Consider the following 13,470-nt stretch of genomic DNA (forward strand, 5'->3'; position numbering starts at 1 on the left):
TAGGATGTTTATCTTTTTCTTGCTCATCCATGGTATTTATTTTCAAAATATTATTTATGATGTTACACCTTCCTTAATTGCATGTGTTATAAATATTTTCTCATCTTTTGTGGCTAATTTTTCACTCATGTTGTTTTTTGATGAACAGATGTTCTTATTAATTTATGTGTTCATTGATTCACCAATTGATTCAACAGACATTTATTGAATATTGGAGTACTTTGGAAAAAACAAAATGAAACAAAATACTGGCCTTTATTGAATTTTTCCAATAGAGGAAGATAAATAATAAATAACGCACTAAGTAAATTAAAGCATGTTGAAAGATAATAAGTATTATGAGAAAAAAATAGAGCATAGATATTGGAAACTGGAGGGGGAGTGCCAGTAGGCCTCATTGACTGTTAATCAAAGACTTGAAGCAAGTAGAGCATTAACCAGGAGATAACTGGGGGAACAGATTCCTGGCTGAGAGAACAGTCATTTCAAAGGCCCTAAGGAGTGTTCAAGGAAAAGCAAGGAGGCCAGCATGGCTGGAGTGGAGTAAGTGAGGGAAAGAGAAGTAGAATAGGCCAGAAACATAAGAGTGGCCAGAATGGGTAAGATCTTTTAGGCTATTATAAAAACTTGGGCTTTTATTTTGATTGATATTAGACTTTATAGGCTACAATGGATAAGGGTTGCTATAATCTTGGTAAGAGATGATAGTGGCTTGGCTCAGTGTAACAGTATATGTTATGAGTGGTTATTGGATTCTGGATTTCTTTTTGTGAAGAATTTATTTTGAAAAAAGAATTTGCATAAGAAATGAGAGGGAAAAGTTAAGAGTAACTATAAGGTTTTCGGCTTGAGTAATTTGAAATTTTAATGCATTAATTTTTATAGGGATAACTGTAGATGAGATAGATTTGGGGGAAAGAATCAAGGATTCATTTGGGACATACTAAGTTTGAGATGGTATGAGATTTTTCAAGTGGGTACATTGAGTAGATTGTTTTATATATGAGTCTGGAGTTTAAGAGAGCTGGTGATATAAATTTGTGAGTTGTTGGCATACTCAGTTGTATGTGTCTTCAGTTAGGGCCCCTTCAGTTGTCCCCTGAGTCCTTTTGACATGGCTATGTTAGCCTTTAATAACTTCATTGCTTTCTGATGGGACAAGATGCTTCAAAATCAACATTTATACTTTCTTTTCCAGATCTGGCTCAGCCAATTCTCTAAGTAACTACTATTACTCTCCTTTTGGTGAGAAAAATAATATTTATAGACCATAATCTTTTTGCTAGTTGTAAACATTTATTTTATATTCTGTATCTCTTTTTTTCCCACACCCATGGCATGTAGAAGTTCCTGGGCTAGGGATCGAAATTGTGCTACAGCAGAGATCCAAGCTGATGCAGTGACAACGCCAGGTCTGTAACCTGCTGTGCCACAAGAGAACTCCTGTATTCTGTATCTCAATATTTACCTTTAAAGTCTGTCTGAACTGGGTTATGTTTTTTTGTTTGTTTGTTTTTGTTTTTGTAAATGATGACTCTCATTATAATGCTTTGTCTTCTTATATGTTTTATAGCTTTTCATTGGTAGTTCATATTTGGAAATTTATTTTTATGATTTTCTTTTTGCTTGAACTGGCACTGTTTCTCTGAAAGAGATTTGCCTTTGGGATGCTGCAGATTGGGGTCTAGTATAAAATAAAATCATTTGCCTTTATATTTTTCTCCAAGCAAATAGTGTGAATTTAAGCCGTCAATCCACGTGAGGAACCAGATAGTGGTTTTGAATACTTGGGGAAAGTAATTTTATTTCTTTCTTCTCAGAACCAAGGCTAAGCCAGAAAAGTATTTTTGCAATATATTTCTGAGTTTGCATTGCTATTTTTTTCAATTCCCCTTTTTCCTGAGACTTGGGTCTGACTCTATAGAACCTTTATGATTGAATTTCTTACTCTATTTCACCTCTTTGAATATATGTACTTCCTTTTCTTTCCTTGATTTGATGGCTTCTCTTTTGATTTTAACATATTTGATCATTCCTTCATCTAGTACTTTTAAGAGTTTTTCAGTCATGGGTTTTTGGAGTTTTCATTCATAATATTGCCAGATACTAAAAATTTCCTATGCTTATATGATATTTAGTGCTTTCTCTTCTCTCAAGGAGACTTATTCTTTCTGAGTAAAAGGTTGAAATTTAAATTACTAAACTCTGACTCAAGAATTCTGATTTAGTAGGCATGGGCTGGGGTCAGGGGGTCTGCATTTTTTTAAAGTAAGGACCTTACTGATATAGTTGTTCTGAGAATCATACTTTGTGAGGCATTATACTAAGATTTTTATGTTTTTTTAATCATATAAGCAATATGAAATTAGCGAATGTTATCAACCAGGGATATAACCTCATCAGTTTTAAGATTACTCTGGTCATACTATAGAAAGAATGGCCTAAAGTGGTTGCAGCAGATGGTTAGAAGACTAGTAAGGAAGCTGTTGAAATAGTCCTAAGGAAAGATGAGGGAGAGGGTGTGTGACCACTGGATATTTCAGTGATAGATTAGATATTGGATATGAGGGAGAAAAAAGAGGAGTCCGTGATGACTGTAAGGGTTAGTCTTTTTGTATTTTAAAAGATATTTGACTTTAGGGGAGATGAATTCTGTTCAGGGCTCAACTTTTTGGTATTTAGAATTTTATGTTTTCTTGGGAAATGGTACTTGAATGTGCAATTAAAGTCACCCCATGCCATTTTATGAAATAATATGAAACACACACATATAATAGGAAGATCCTTTATGCCCTATAGCCCTATGTATATGCTAAGCTTGGTATTTAGAAGGCAAATGTTATGCAACATTATTATAAATGTTTTTCTTCCTTTTGGCCTTTGTGAGAACCACAACAGACCTTTTTCCCTTAAAGGTAGAATTTGAAAAAGTAACACAAAACTAAATGTCATAGGGGATCAAAAGCTTCTCAGAAGCTCTGTGACTATGGTTCATAGGGTAAAATCAGTTTCTAAAATGGCTCAATGAATGTTTCAGATACACTTGAGCAATAAACAGCAAAACATAGGACAGTAGTTGCCTCACTTTTTGATCTAAACTTTATTTGGATCTGTATTTAAAGCCAAGCATACTTACCTAGACTTTAATCTGACCACCTTGTGGTAGGTAAATCTTCTGATGCCATGATAAATTATGGGAGGTATAAGTAAAACACATCACATCACACCTGTGGTCTTCTTGGCTCTGAAAGCACACTATAAGTATAACTTTAGAACTCTTAATTGTAACCTCTTCTAGGATTTATGCTGCACACAAACTTTATGCATTGTTCTCCTCTTCACCTTCTATTCCTTGGAATGTGAGCTTTCCATGAGGCTTTCTACAACCACTCTGCATTTCATTAGCCTCTAAGTCCTCAGAGAGATAGGTCCTTTATGAGGGAGTTTTAAATGGTACCTACCATGTTATGGAACTTGTAAATCTTAATTTTCTAGGAGTTCATAGTAAGTGGGTTCAGGAACTTTAATAGAGAAGTAAGAAACACAATTTTTTTTCAACCCTACCTTTTAAAGGAAATAGAGAATTTTAGCTGCTCAACGAGTAAATGTCAGCCTTAAATTTTCAACACAGATTTTTTTTTTGAAAAGTCAGCAATAAAAATACTTTTGAAGTTTTCCTTAAATGTTAAACAAGTCTATTTATAGACTTTTCATTCTGGGAAAGACCCATAATTCTCTCTGATATACTTTCACTTTGCTAACTCAGGAGACTCCTTGAATATTGAAGATCCGATAAGGCTTTTCAACAATGACAATGTCATAAAAGACCAAGTTGCTATAAGAAGAGAACCTCACATGGCAATGATTTTATAGTGGTTATGGATTTCTAACAAGGGGAAGTCCAAGTCTGCCTGGTGTTGGGTGGGGCTTTGGGGAGAGGCTTGGGTGTTACTAGTTGTGGGACCATATATCTTTCTATGTTTCAGTTTGCTTATCTTTAAAATGGAAATTAAAATGCCTCATGAAGTACTCTTGAAAACTAAAGGAGATGGTGTAGGTAAGTTTCTTAGCGAACAGTAGACTTTCAATAATATATAGCTGCTGTATATTAAGTACTTTTCACAAAGATATTGTAAAGCTTGTCAGAAAGAAAGTTTATTCTGGTCTCTATGGGTAATCCTATTCAAAGTCAATGTTCCATGGTTTTTAAAATCAAGACATCAGTCACTCCATTGTTGTTTGCTGTTAATTGTCTTTCTCTGAAGAACCAGTGAATTTAGAGTCAGTAGTCCCTTTCTAGAATACCCCATGGTTAATGGTTTTCAATAGATGCTTTGAATCATGGCATCACAGGGCAGTGAGGGATTTAGGGACCAGATGTGTGTGATTTTTCACATGAGAATTCTGAAACACACATTAAGAGAAGAAAGCAATGTAGATTTGAATGTTATACCCAAATTTGATTCCCAGGGCCATCATTAAGTGGTATTTAATGTGTATCACTGGGTAAGTCACTTTATTTCTCTGAGACTATTTCTTCATCTGAAAAATAGGCAAATAGTTGTAAAGATTAAATCAGTATCATATATAAGAAACCTAGCAGAGTGTCTGATTTTTTAAGATTTAATGTTAGTCTGTAGAAACTTACCGGAGGCCACATGCTAGTAATGCTAGAAGACTTTTGCCATAACCCCAATATCCCAATTCCAAGTCGAGATTTGTTTCTGTAGCCTTAAAGGAGAAATACCGTAGGTGAGGATGTTAGCTCTGTAACAAAGGCATGTATAAAGAGTTATCAGCTCACAGAACAATGAATGCCTACTTCTGCTATGAATAAATGTAAAAGGTAAATAGCAGACAAGGAGAGGGTATTTTCAATCGATACAGTCAATGAAAGATTAGTATCCTTCAAAAAAAGTCTCCAATGATTCAATAAGAAATGGACAACTTGTTAGATAAATGGATTATGACTATGATTAGAACATTTATAAAGAAGGATGTTTGGTAAAGTAAAATTTTTCCAAAAGGGCTTTTGGGGTCAAAGTATTACTGAATTCAGTGAGACAGCTCCTCCTTTTCTTTTTCCATTCTATTTGTTATAGCCTCCAACACCTTTGTTCTCTCAATGCCAGTCAGTAGAAGATTCTAACATAATGCCTAGCAAGCATACCTCTTCAATAAATATTTGTTGAATAAGTGCAGAATGTTTTCCCAACCTTTACAGCCTGGTACCACTCTAGTGGGAATTCTGCTTCTGGTACATCCTTTTTGCCCAGAGAGGCAGTTCTGATACTGTCACCAGTTGATGCAGGTTTCTGACATGGTGCTGATGCTGGCTTATGAAAGTTCTGCAGCTGCTCCTACTCCTCTCACATTTCCAACTCCATTTCCCCCTTTCCCATGCTTTTTATGAAATAGAGAGACTACTCCTCCCTTCTGTATTATTTGTTCACTTCTTGGCTGGAGGCAGTGGAGTGGGTAGAATTCCCAAAGCAGGATTGCTTGTTTCCATATTATTCAGCAATTACTGTGACAGCCCTTTCATTGACCATCTATAGTTCTCTTCCTTTCCAGGGAGCACATATACATCCAGTATGTCTCCAAATGGACTGGGCTGGGCAACAGCTGTCATGCTCTGCTGTGATCCACTTCCTTCTGATCTTTATGCACTCATTTGAGAGTTGGGTTTGCTACAACATATTCATTCTTTCTTTCTGGTGAATTTTCTTTCAGCAGCTTTATAATCTCCCCTGTAAATTTGTTCTGTCAATACTGGCCTCTGTCTGTTGGACACACTTTGTATATGTCCATACTAATTAGGGTTCAAGATTTTCTCTTGAAGTCTCTTCATCTCCTGTGTAAATGAGAATAGACAAATGGGAACACAGGTAAAGCTACAGCCTCACTTCATTCACTGAATAGTTCTGAATCTCAGCTCTAGATGAGGTAAAATAACTACTGGCAGAGTTGTGAGGATTAGTGAAATAACATAACACCAGACATATGGTAGGTAGGCTTTTCAGAAATGGAAACCATATTATCAGGGATTTTGAGCAGATTTTCCAAGGCTAAATAGGGGATTCAATGTTAGAAAAAATAGGATTATGGGAGACTATCAAGGCAAGGACCTAGGCAAAGAAAAAAAAACACTGAGTTACAAAGAAAGAGTGGAATAGTATTGACAAAGCAAAAATAAAGCTGCTAGAATTTGGTTGTATGAGCAGTATAGGAGCTCTTAGACTAATTCACTGCTCAGTCTACTGAATACTGAGCTAAGGTTCTTAAACATTTTGTGCCAGTGTCAATCTGTGTCCCACCTGCCAACCAGGTTGCTGTCCTGTTTTCCCATTAAATGGTAGGGGAGCCAGCCGCAAATTCCCATCATACCACTTGTTTTCTTGGACCACTTCTGGTACTGCTTTTGTGTCTGAGATATCTTGTTTTGGAAAAAACAAGCTCCAAAACAGGACTAGATGTGTAAGTTATTTATCAGGAGACATGTTTGAGAGAAAAATGGGAAGTTGGGGGCTGGAGAGACGTTAGACCATAATGGTGTTCTGATCCTTGTGAAGGAAAGAAGAGTTAGATAAAAAAATCCTTAGGTTGTAGGCAGTTCAAAAAAAGTTTGAAAAGGTTGATGCTGACTCCTTGAGCCAAATAACAGTCTTTCTTCAAAAGAGTCCTACATAACCCAGAAATAGACCTACCTGCCTCAGTATCCTTTCCTCACCTAGTCATGGCCTCTGTGCACATGTAGTAATGGACTTTTGAGTTTGCAAGCTGAGGCCTTCAGGCCGTTATGCTCCTCATAGTCAATGATCTGAGAGGTGCCCTTCTAGAGCCACCACAGTAGGTATCGACTTGATGTTCTCATATCTTTGTCTTGTTTAGAGTAGGATAAAGGTATCTATTAACATTTGTCTTCATTGTCTGCGCATGTTAAAATGTTTTAGAATGACAGCTAAAACAAAGAAGGGGAAATAAAACTAGGAGAAATAGCACAAAATATGATAGTATTTTATCTTTAAATACAAATATATCCAAATACATCAATAATTCAAATAAAAGAAAATGGTCTAATTTCTCCATTTGAAAGGCAGCAATTGTTAGATTGGAAAACTAAGGTGAGGGAGTTCTGAACTTCACATTGTCTCTGTGAAGATATGGGTTGGATCCTGGCCCCACTCAGCCTGTTCAGGATCCTGCGTTGCTGCAAGCTGCAGCATAGGTCACAGGTGTGGCTTGGATCTGGGTGTTGCTGTGGCTGTGGCATAGGCCGCAGCAATAGCTCCAATTCAACCCCTGAAACTTCCATATGTAGTGGGTGTGGCTGTAAAAAGAAAAAAATAAAAAAGGAAAACTAAGGCAAAATGAGGTATTAGGTTTTTGCAAGTATTGTACCTAAAACATAAGGATGTGAAAAAATAAACAGTAAAAGAACGGAAAAGATATAAAAGACAAAAACAAACCCAAATGATACTGAGTTAACTATAATACCAGCAGTCTCCAAGGCAAAAATCCCCCCAGCAATAAATGGTTCAGCTCCTCAGGAAGATATAATGCTAAACTTATTTCCTTTAAGAAGATAAAAATAAAACAATAGAATTTAAGGGAGAAATCGATTTATCTGTCATGGTAGAGGAAGATTATAACATGTCTCTCAGTATAAGAGTTTGGACAAAATATATCAGTAAGGATAAACAAAATTTGAACATTACAAATAATAATCCTGACCAAATGAACACATATGGAATATCACACCTAATAATTAGAAACTTCTTCAATTACATCTGTAATATTTAGGAAAACTGACCACATACTAGGCCAAAAAGCATGATTCAATACATTTCCAACAAGTCATACTATATTAGAAATACTAAAAACATGTTAGGAAAAGTACAACCTTAAAGGGACTTTAAAGTGACTCATACCTTAAAGAACTAAACATTATGAGCTATGCATTCCACTTCAAAATTTGGGAAAATAGAATAAATCCAAAGAAAGTAGAATAAAAGAGTTGGTAATAATGAGGTAAAAATAATAAAAGTTTAAAGTGAAGATAGAATTAATAAAGAAAAAAGTCATTTTTTGAACAAATTAAAATGGACAAAAATCACAAAATAAAAATAGAATGAAGGTACAAATAAGGATCATTAGGAATAAAAAGTGAACATACTGAACATGCTGTGGAAGTTAAATAATATAGAATATTATGAAAAATGTTATGTTAACATACTTAAAAGCTTAGAATTTAAAAATCCTATAAAAATTTAAATTGAAAATATGTATATTCCTGAATTCCCATCGTGGCGCAACGGAAATGAATCCGACTGGGAACCATGAGGTTGTGGGTTTGATCCCTGGCCTCACTCAGTGGGTTAAGGATCCAGCGTTGCCATGAGCTGTGGTGTAGGTCACAGACGGAGCTTGGATCTGACGTTGCTGTGGCTTTGGCATAGGCCGGCAGCTGTAGCTCAGATTAGACCCCTAGCCTGGGACCCTCTATATGCCGCGGGTGTGGCCTTAAAAAAACAAAAGATAATAAAAATAATAATAATAACAATAATACTAAAACATGTATATTCCTGTAACGAGAGAAAAACACCAGGCCGAAATGGTTGTGATAATGTGTTCTACTGATCACTGAAAGAAAAAGTAAATCCAAAACTTCACAAACGATTCTCTGAAATAGGAATATTCTGAGCTCATTTTATGAAGTTACAAAAGTCTGATGATAGACACATGATCAAGAAGCAGTAAAGACAACCAACTGCTAATACTGCCATGAGAGATCCATGTAGGACATGGGTAAGACCAAACAACTAGTAAAGAAGATATACTTGTGTTTTGGTTATTGTTATTGTTATTGTTAAGGAGAATGTCATTCCATTTGTTTTTGCTTTTGATGTAAGCATGGAACATACAAGAATAAATTGTAACCCAATGTTTCCTCCTAAATCCTCCCAATTTGACTGCAAGGGCAATGTATTTATCCTCAAGGTCATTATTTTGTCTTTCATACAACATTCTGATCCTTAGGTCTCTTTGTGAATGTCTGTTTTATCATTATATGTCCTACAAATAAGTAAATAATTAATTTATAATATTCCAATAGTTAATAAATTAAATTCAGACCTAATTGCTTTGATGAAAACATAGTCTCACTGTGTTTTGTAAATACTTAGCTTTCCCCAAAGTTCCCTCCATTCCTTTAGATTCTTTTCCTCTTTCAAAGCTTAAGTTGTGATCTGAATGTTTCAGGGTGGTCGCTCCAACTATTCTTGCTCATGTGGATCTTGTCTTGTTTAAAACCACTGTTGCTCTTATTGTTTCTACCAAAGAGATAAGAATTATAATCTGCAATCCAGTTTGCTGCAGTTAATTCACCAGATGAGCATATTGCTCAACTTTGTTAGAGTATTTTCCCTATCGAGTTCCACTTGGCTGAATATCAGTGTTTCATGGGATTCATATTGGGTAGTCTAAAGGTGTCTCAAAATTCAAGGAGTGCTTTTTCTTAAATAAAATTCTCAGTTTTTTTCAGGCTTAATCTCTGAACCTGTCTCTGCCTCTCAAAGTGAAATAGCTGTGAGAAACCAGTCTAAGGAGCTTGGCAATTTTTGATGAATTGGTCATTTAGCAAACTATCTTTGGAAAATTGGTGTTTTGGCAAATTCACCTAGAGCCCCTATTTTTGATGTTCCAGAAGCAGAACTCATCATGAGACATAAAATAAATAGGAAATAGTCTCTCCTTTTGAGAAAAGGCTTTTTCAAGTTTATCTCCCCAGCACTTGGCATACTATTTAGTATGTTATGTGCAGGAAATAAATGCCTGTTGAATAAATAAATGAAACTCAGTGTCTGGTGAGGTATGGAGCCCATAAGTAATTATAATATAAGATGATATTCACACCAATAGATGTATGTTTAAGGCAATGTAGATAGATAAATGCCGATGGTGGGATCATGGGTAGAAGCAAGAACCGGAAAAACTTACTAGAGAAGATGTTTCAATGGGATCTTAAAGGACGCCATATGTATTTGCAAAAGCATATAAGAAGTGAATAAAGGAGAGAGGTCATTCTAAACAGAAAGAGTCATTTGAACATGGGATGGTGACCAGGAAGTGTGCTCACTAGTATATTATCTTCTACTGCTGCCTAACAGACGATCACAGACTTAGCAGCTTAGTACAATGTGCCTTTATTATCTCACAGTTTCCATAGGTCTGCAGTGTGGACATGGCTGACCTGATTTCTCTGCTCAGGATCTCACAAAGTTGTAATGAAGGTTTCAGTTGGGCTTCCTTCCTTTCTGGAGCTCAGGATCCTCGTCCAGGTTCCATGGTTGTTAGCAAAGTTTATCTCCTATGGTCATAGGATTAAAGCCCTCAAAACCTAGAGACCATACCATGTGACCTTCTTGAATCACAGTATAGTGACTTACTGCTTCTAGGCCAGCAAGAAAGCTTCTCTAATGCATGCTAACTAGAAAGAGGCTTATGTATTTCATAACCTAATCATGAGAGTGACAAATCTCAGTGTCCCTTCATAATATGACAGGAATGATATCCAGTCATCTCTGCTACCTTATATTCATTAGAAGCAAGTCGCAGGTTCTGCTCAAGTCAAGGGAATTACACAATAACTTCTTTTTTCTTTTTGTGGCCCCACCAGCTGCATATGGATGTTCCTGGCTAGGGGTCAAATCGGAGCTGCAGCTGCCAGCCTATGCCACAGCCACAACAAAGTGGATCTGAACCACATCTGTGACCTACACTACAGCTTGTGGCATCACGGGATCCTTAACCCAATTAGGGAGGCCATGGATAGAACCTTCATCCTCCCAGACACTATGTCAGGTTCTTAACGCCCTGAGCCACAATGGGAACTCTGGATTACACAATAACTTGAACACCACAGGGCAGAAATACTTTAGTGCCACTTTTGAGTGTGTCCACAACAGTGAAGAAGCATGTGGCAGGGGTAAAACAGAAGAGGAAGTTACTATTTCCGAGGATGGTAGGAATTAAATCTTGAAAATACTAGGATGTCTGCATGAAATCCAAAAAGATACACCAAGGCATTAACCTAATTTTATGCTTATATCCTTAAAGAAAGATTTCTTAAGAAAATTAGTAGCATAAACAATTTTGCCCAGAGAAAATATTAATATGTCTTGGATTACTAAGAGTATTTGAAAATATAGATCTGTTTCTTTTAGAGAGAAAAAAGTAATGTTATTTTAACTTTCTGCTTAGGTAGTTTAAATTGGTTCATTTCTAAAGTTTTGTTAAAAAAATGCACAAACTTTGCACAACCTTTCCTGTCCTTGAGTTATACAACATTGATTTATTTGTGGAAACATTTTCTAGCTGATCTGTTGGAGCATTAGAGAATCACAAAGATCTGACCTGCATGTTGACTTTTTTCTTTCATTTATCTCTAAAAAAAATAGCTGTAAGGCAAGTGTGTCTGCCACCCACTTGTTCTGGAGCTACCTTTGCTTTGGGCTTCAAACAGTCAGGTTGAAAGGATTGCAGTTATATTAGGCTTCTATGTGTACCATAGAAAATTGCAAGACAAGAATGGATATTTCATTTTTTTTATTATTTGATGAATCTGTTCTTCCCTGATAAGAGACTTTCAATGACCCTTAGATGATTAGAGTTTAAATATACTTTCCCCATTTTTTTAAATGATGGGAAATCTCATACATATATACAAAATGATAGAGACTATTTTAATGAACTTCTATGTACCAATCACCCATCGGCCATAATTATCGACATATTGTCAGTCCTGTTCACCTATGCTCATATCTCTTCTTTTCCACAGCTACTCTTTAGATTAAGTTAAAGCAAATCCCAGACTAATTGATTTTCACCTGTAATGCAGTCTAGTATATAACTCTTAAAAGAAGTACTTGAAAATAACCACAATGCCATTAAAGTACAAAAAAATTAACAGTGATTCTTTTTTTTTTTTTTTTTTTTTTTTTTAATACAGCCACACCTGTGACATATGGGAGTTTCAGAGGTTGAATTGGAGCTGTAGCTGAGGCCCATGCCACAGTCACAGTAATGCTAGATCCAAGCCACGTCTGATAACTACACTGCAACTTGTGACAATACTACATGCTTAACCCACTGAGTGAGGCCAGGAATTGAACCCACATCCTCACAGACACTATGTTTGGTTCTTTTGTTTGTTTGTTTGTTTGTTTTTTGTTTTTTTTAGGGCTGCACTCACAGCATATGGAGGATCCCAGGGTAGGGGTTGAATTGGAGGTGTAGCTGCCTGCCTACACTACAGCCACAACAATGCCAGATCTGAGTCGTGTTTGCGACCTACACCACGTGTCTGCGACCTACACCACAGCTCACGGCAACACCAGATCCTTAATCTACTGAGCAAGGCCAGGGATTGAACACGTGTCCTCATGGATACTAGTCAGGTTCCTTAACTGCCGAGCCACGACGGGAACTCCTATGTTGGGTTCTTAACCTCCTGAGCCGCGACGGAAACTCCAGCAGTAGTTCTTTACTGCCATCAAATACTCAGTTAAATTTTTCTTAAGTCTCATTTTTCTTTTGTAGTAGGATTATTTGAATCAGAATCCTAATAAGATCCATATTTTGTGTTTCATCAGTAAATCTCAAATCTTTTTCGTCTCTAAGTACTCTTCCCTCTCCTTTTAAAATTTCCTTTAAAATATTTTGTTGTCTTACTGTTGAGGAAACGGAGTGATTTGCACTGCTAACATTTTGCCGATTACTTCACTATTAAATTTAACTTATCTCTCTGCTCTCCCTATTGGATTGAATTAAATGAAATTGCATTTTTGTAGTTCAAAATGGTTAAGTATTGGCCATTTTATATGGTTCAACTTAATGATTATATCTAGAGGTATAATTAGATTTTGCTTCAAATTTTTGGCAAGAATACTTCACGGTGGTGAGAACTTCATGTTTCATTATCTCAGGTGCAATATAATAGTTGACTTTTTTCTTTCTGTGATGTGAAGTTCAGATTGTGGGCTCAGGTATCATCAGTGTGACCCAGTCATTATGAAATTCCTTATCCGCTTTTCACCTAATGGCTTCAGAGTCATTAAGGAGCATTGCTCCATCCATTGTTTCCTTACAAGTTGCAAAGTGGTGCTGTTCTTTAGTAATTATTTCTAATTTTTTAAAAAGTTTACTTTCCATCATCATCCATTTGGTTACCCTGAGGTACATATTGTTCATGCAGGAAAGGCAAGACAAATGCTTAGTACTCTTCATTTAGTTAATATTTTTCAGAATTATGTGTTGAATTTTCTAATATCCTTCAGTGGTAATGATTAAGTTGTCTTTTAATTTTTAATTTTTAGAAGTATTTAAAAATACATACGATGTTTTCAAATCTCATGAAAATATTGATTATGCTGCTCAAATTATCCTGTCTTTAGTTAGTGTTCCTTGAAG

General features: G+C 36.0%; 1 protein-coding gene across 3 annotated transcripts in view; it reads left to right on the forward strand.

Annotated features, from left to right (window-relative positions):
• Positions 1-478: 478 nt before the first annotated feature.
• Positions 479-13,470, forward strand: part of LOC146404944 (uncharacterized) — a 488,622-nt gene continuing 475,630 nt past the window's right edge. For all 3 annotated transcript variants that reach the window (XR_014839802.1, XR_014839793.1, XR_014839794.1), the window contains exon 1: positions 479-599. The gene's annotated coding sequence lies outside the window, so the exon portion shown is untranslated. The remainder of the gene's footprint in view (positions 600-13,470) is intronic.

The sequence above is a fragment of the Sus scrofa genome, chromosome 3 (genome assembly GCF_054392235.1).
Source record: "Sus scrofa isolate SSC_HxYL_T2T_F1_AM1 chromosome 3, Sscrofa_HxYL_maternal_Yorkshire_Landrace_v2.0, whole genome shotgun sequence".
Taxonomy (NCBI): Eukaryota; Metazoa; Chordata; class Mammalia; order Artiodactyla; family Suidae; genus Sus; species Sus scrofa.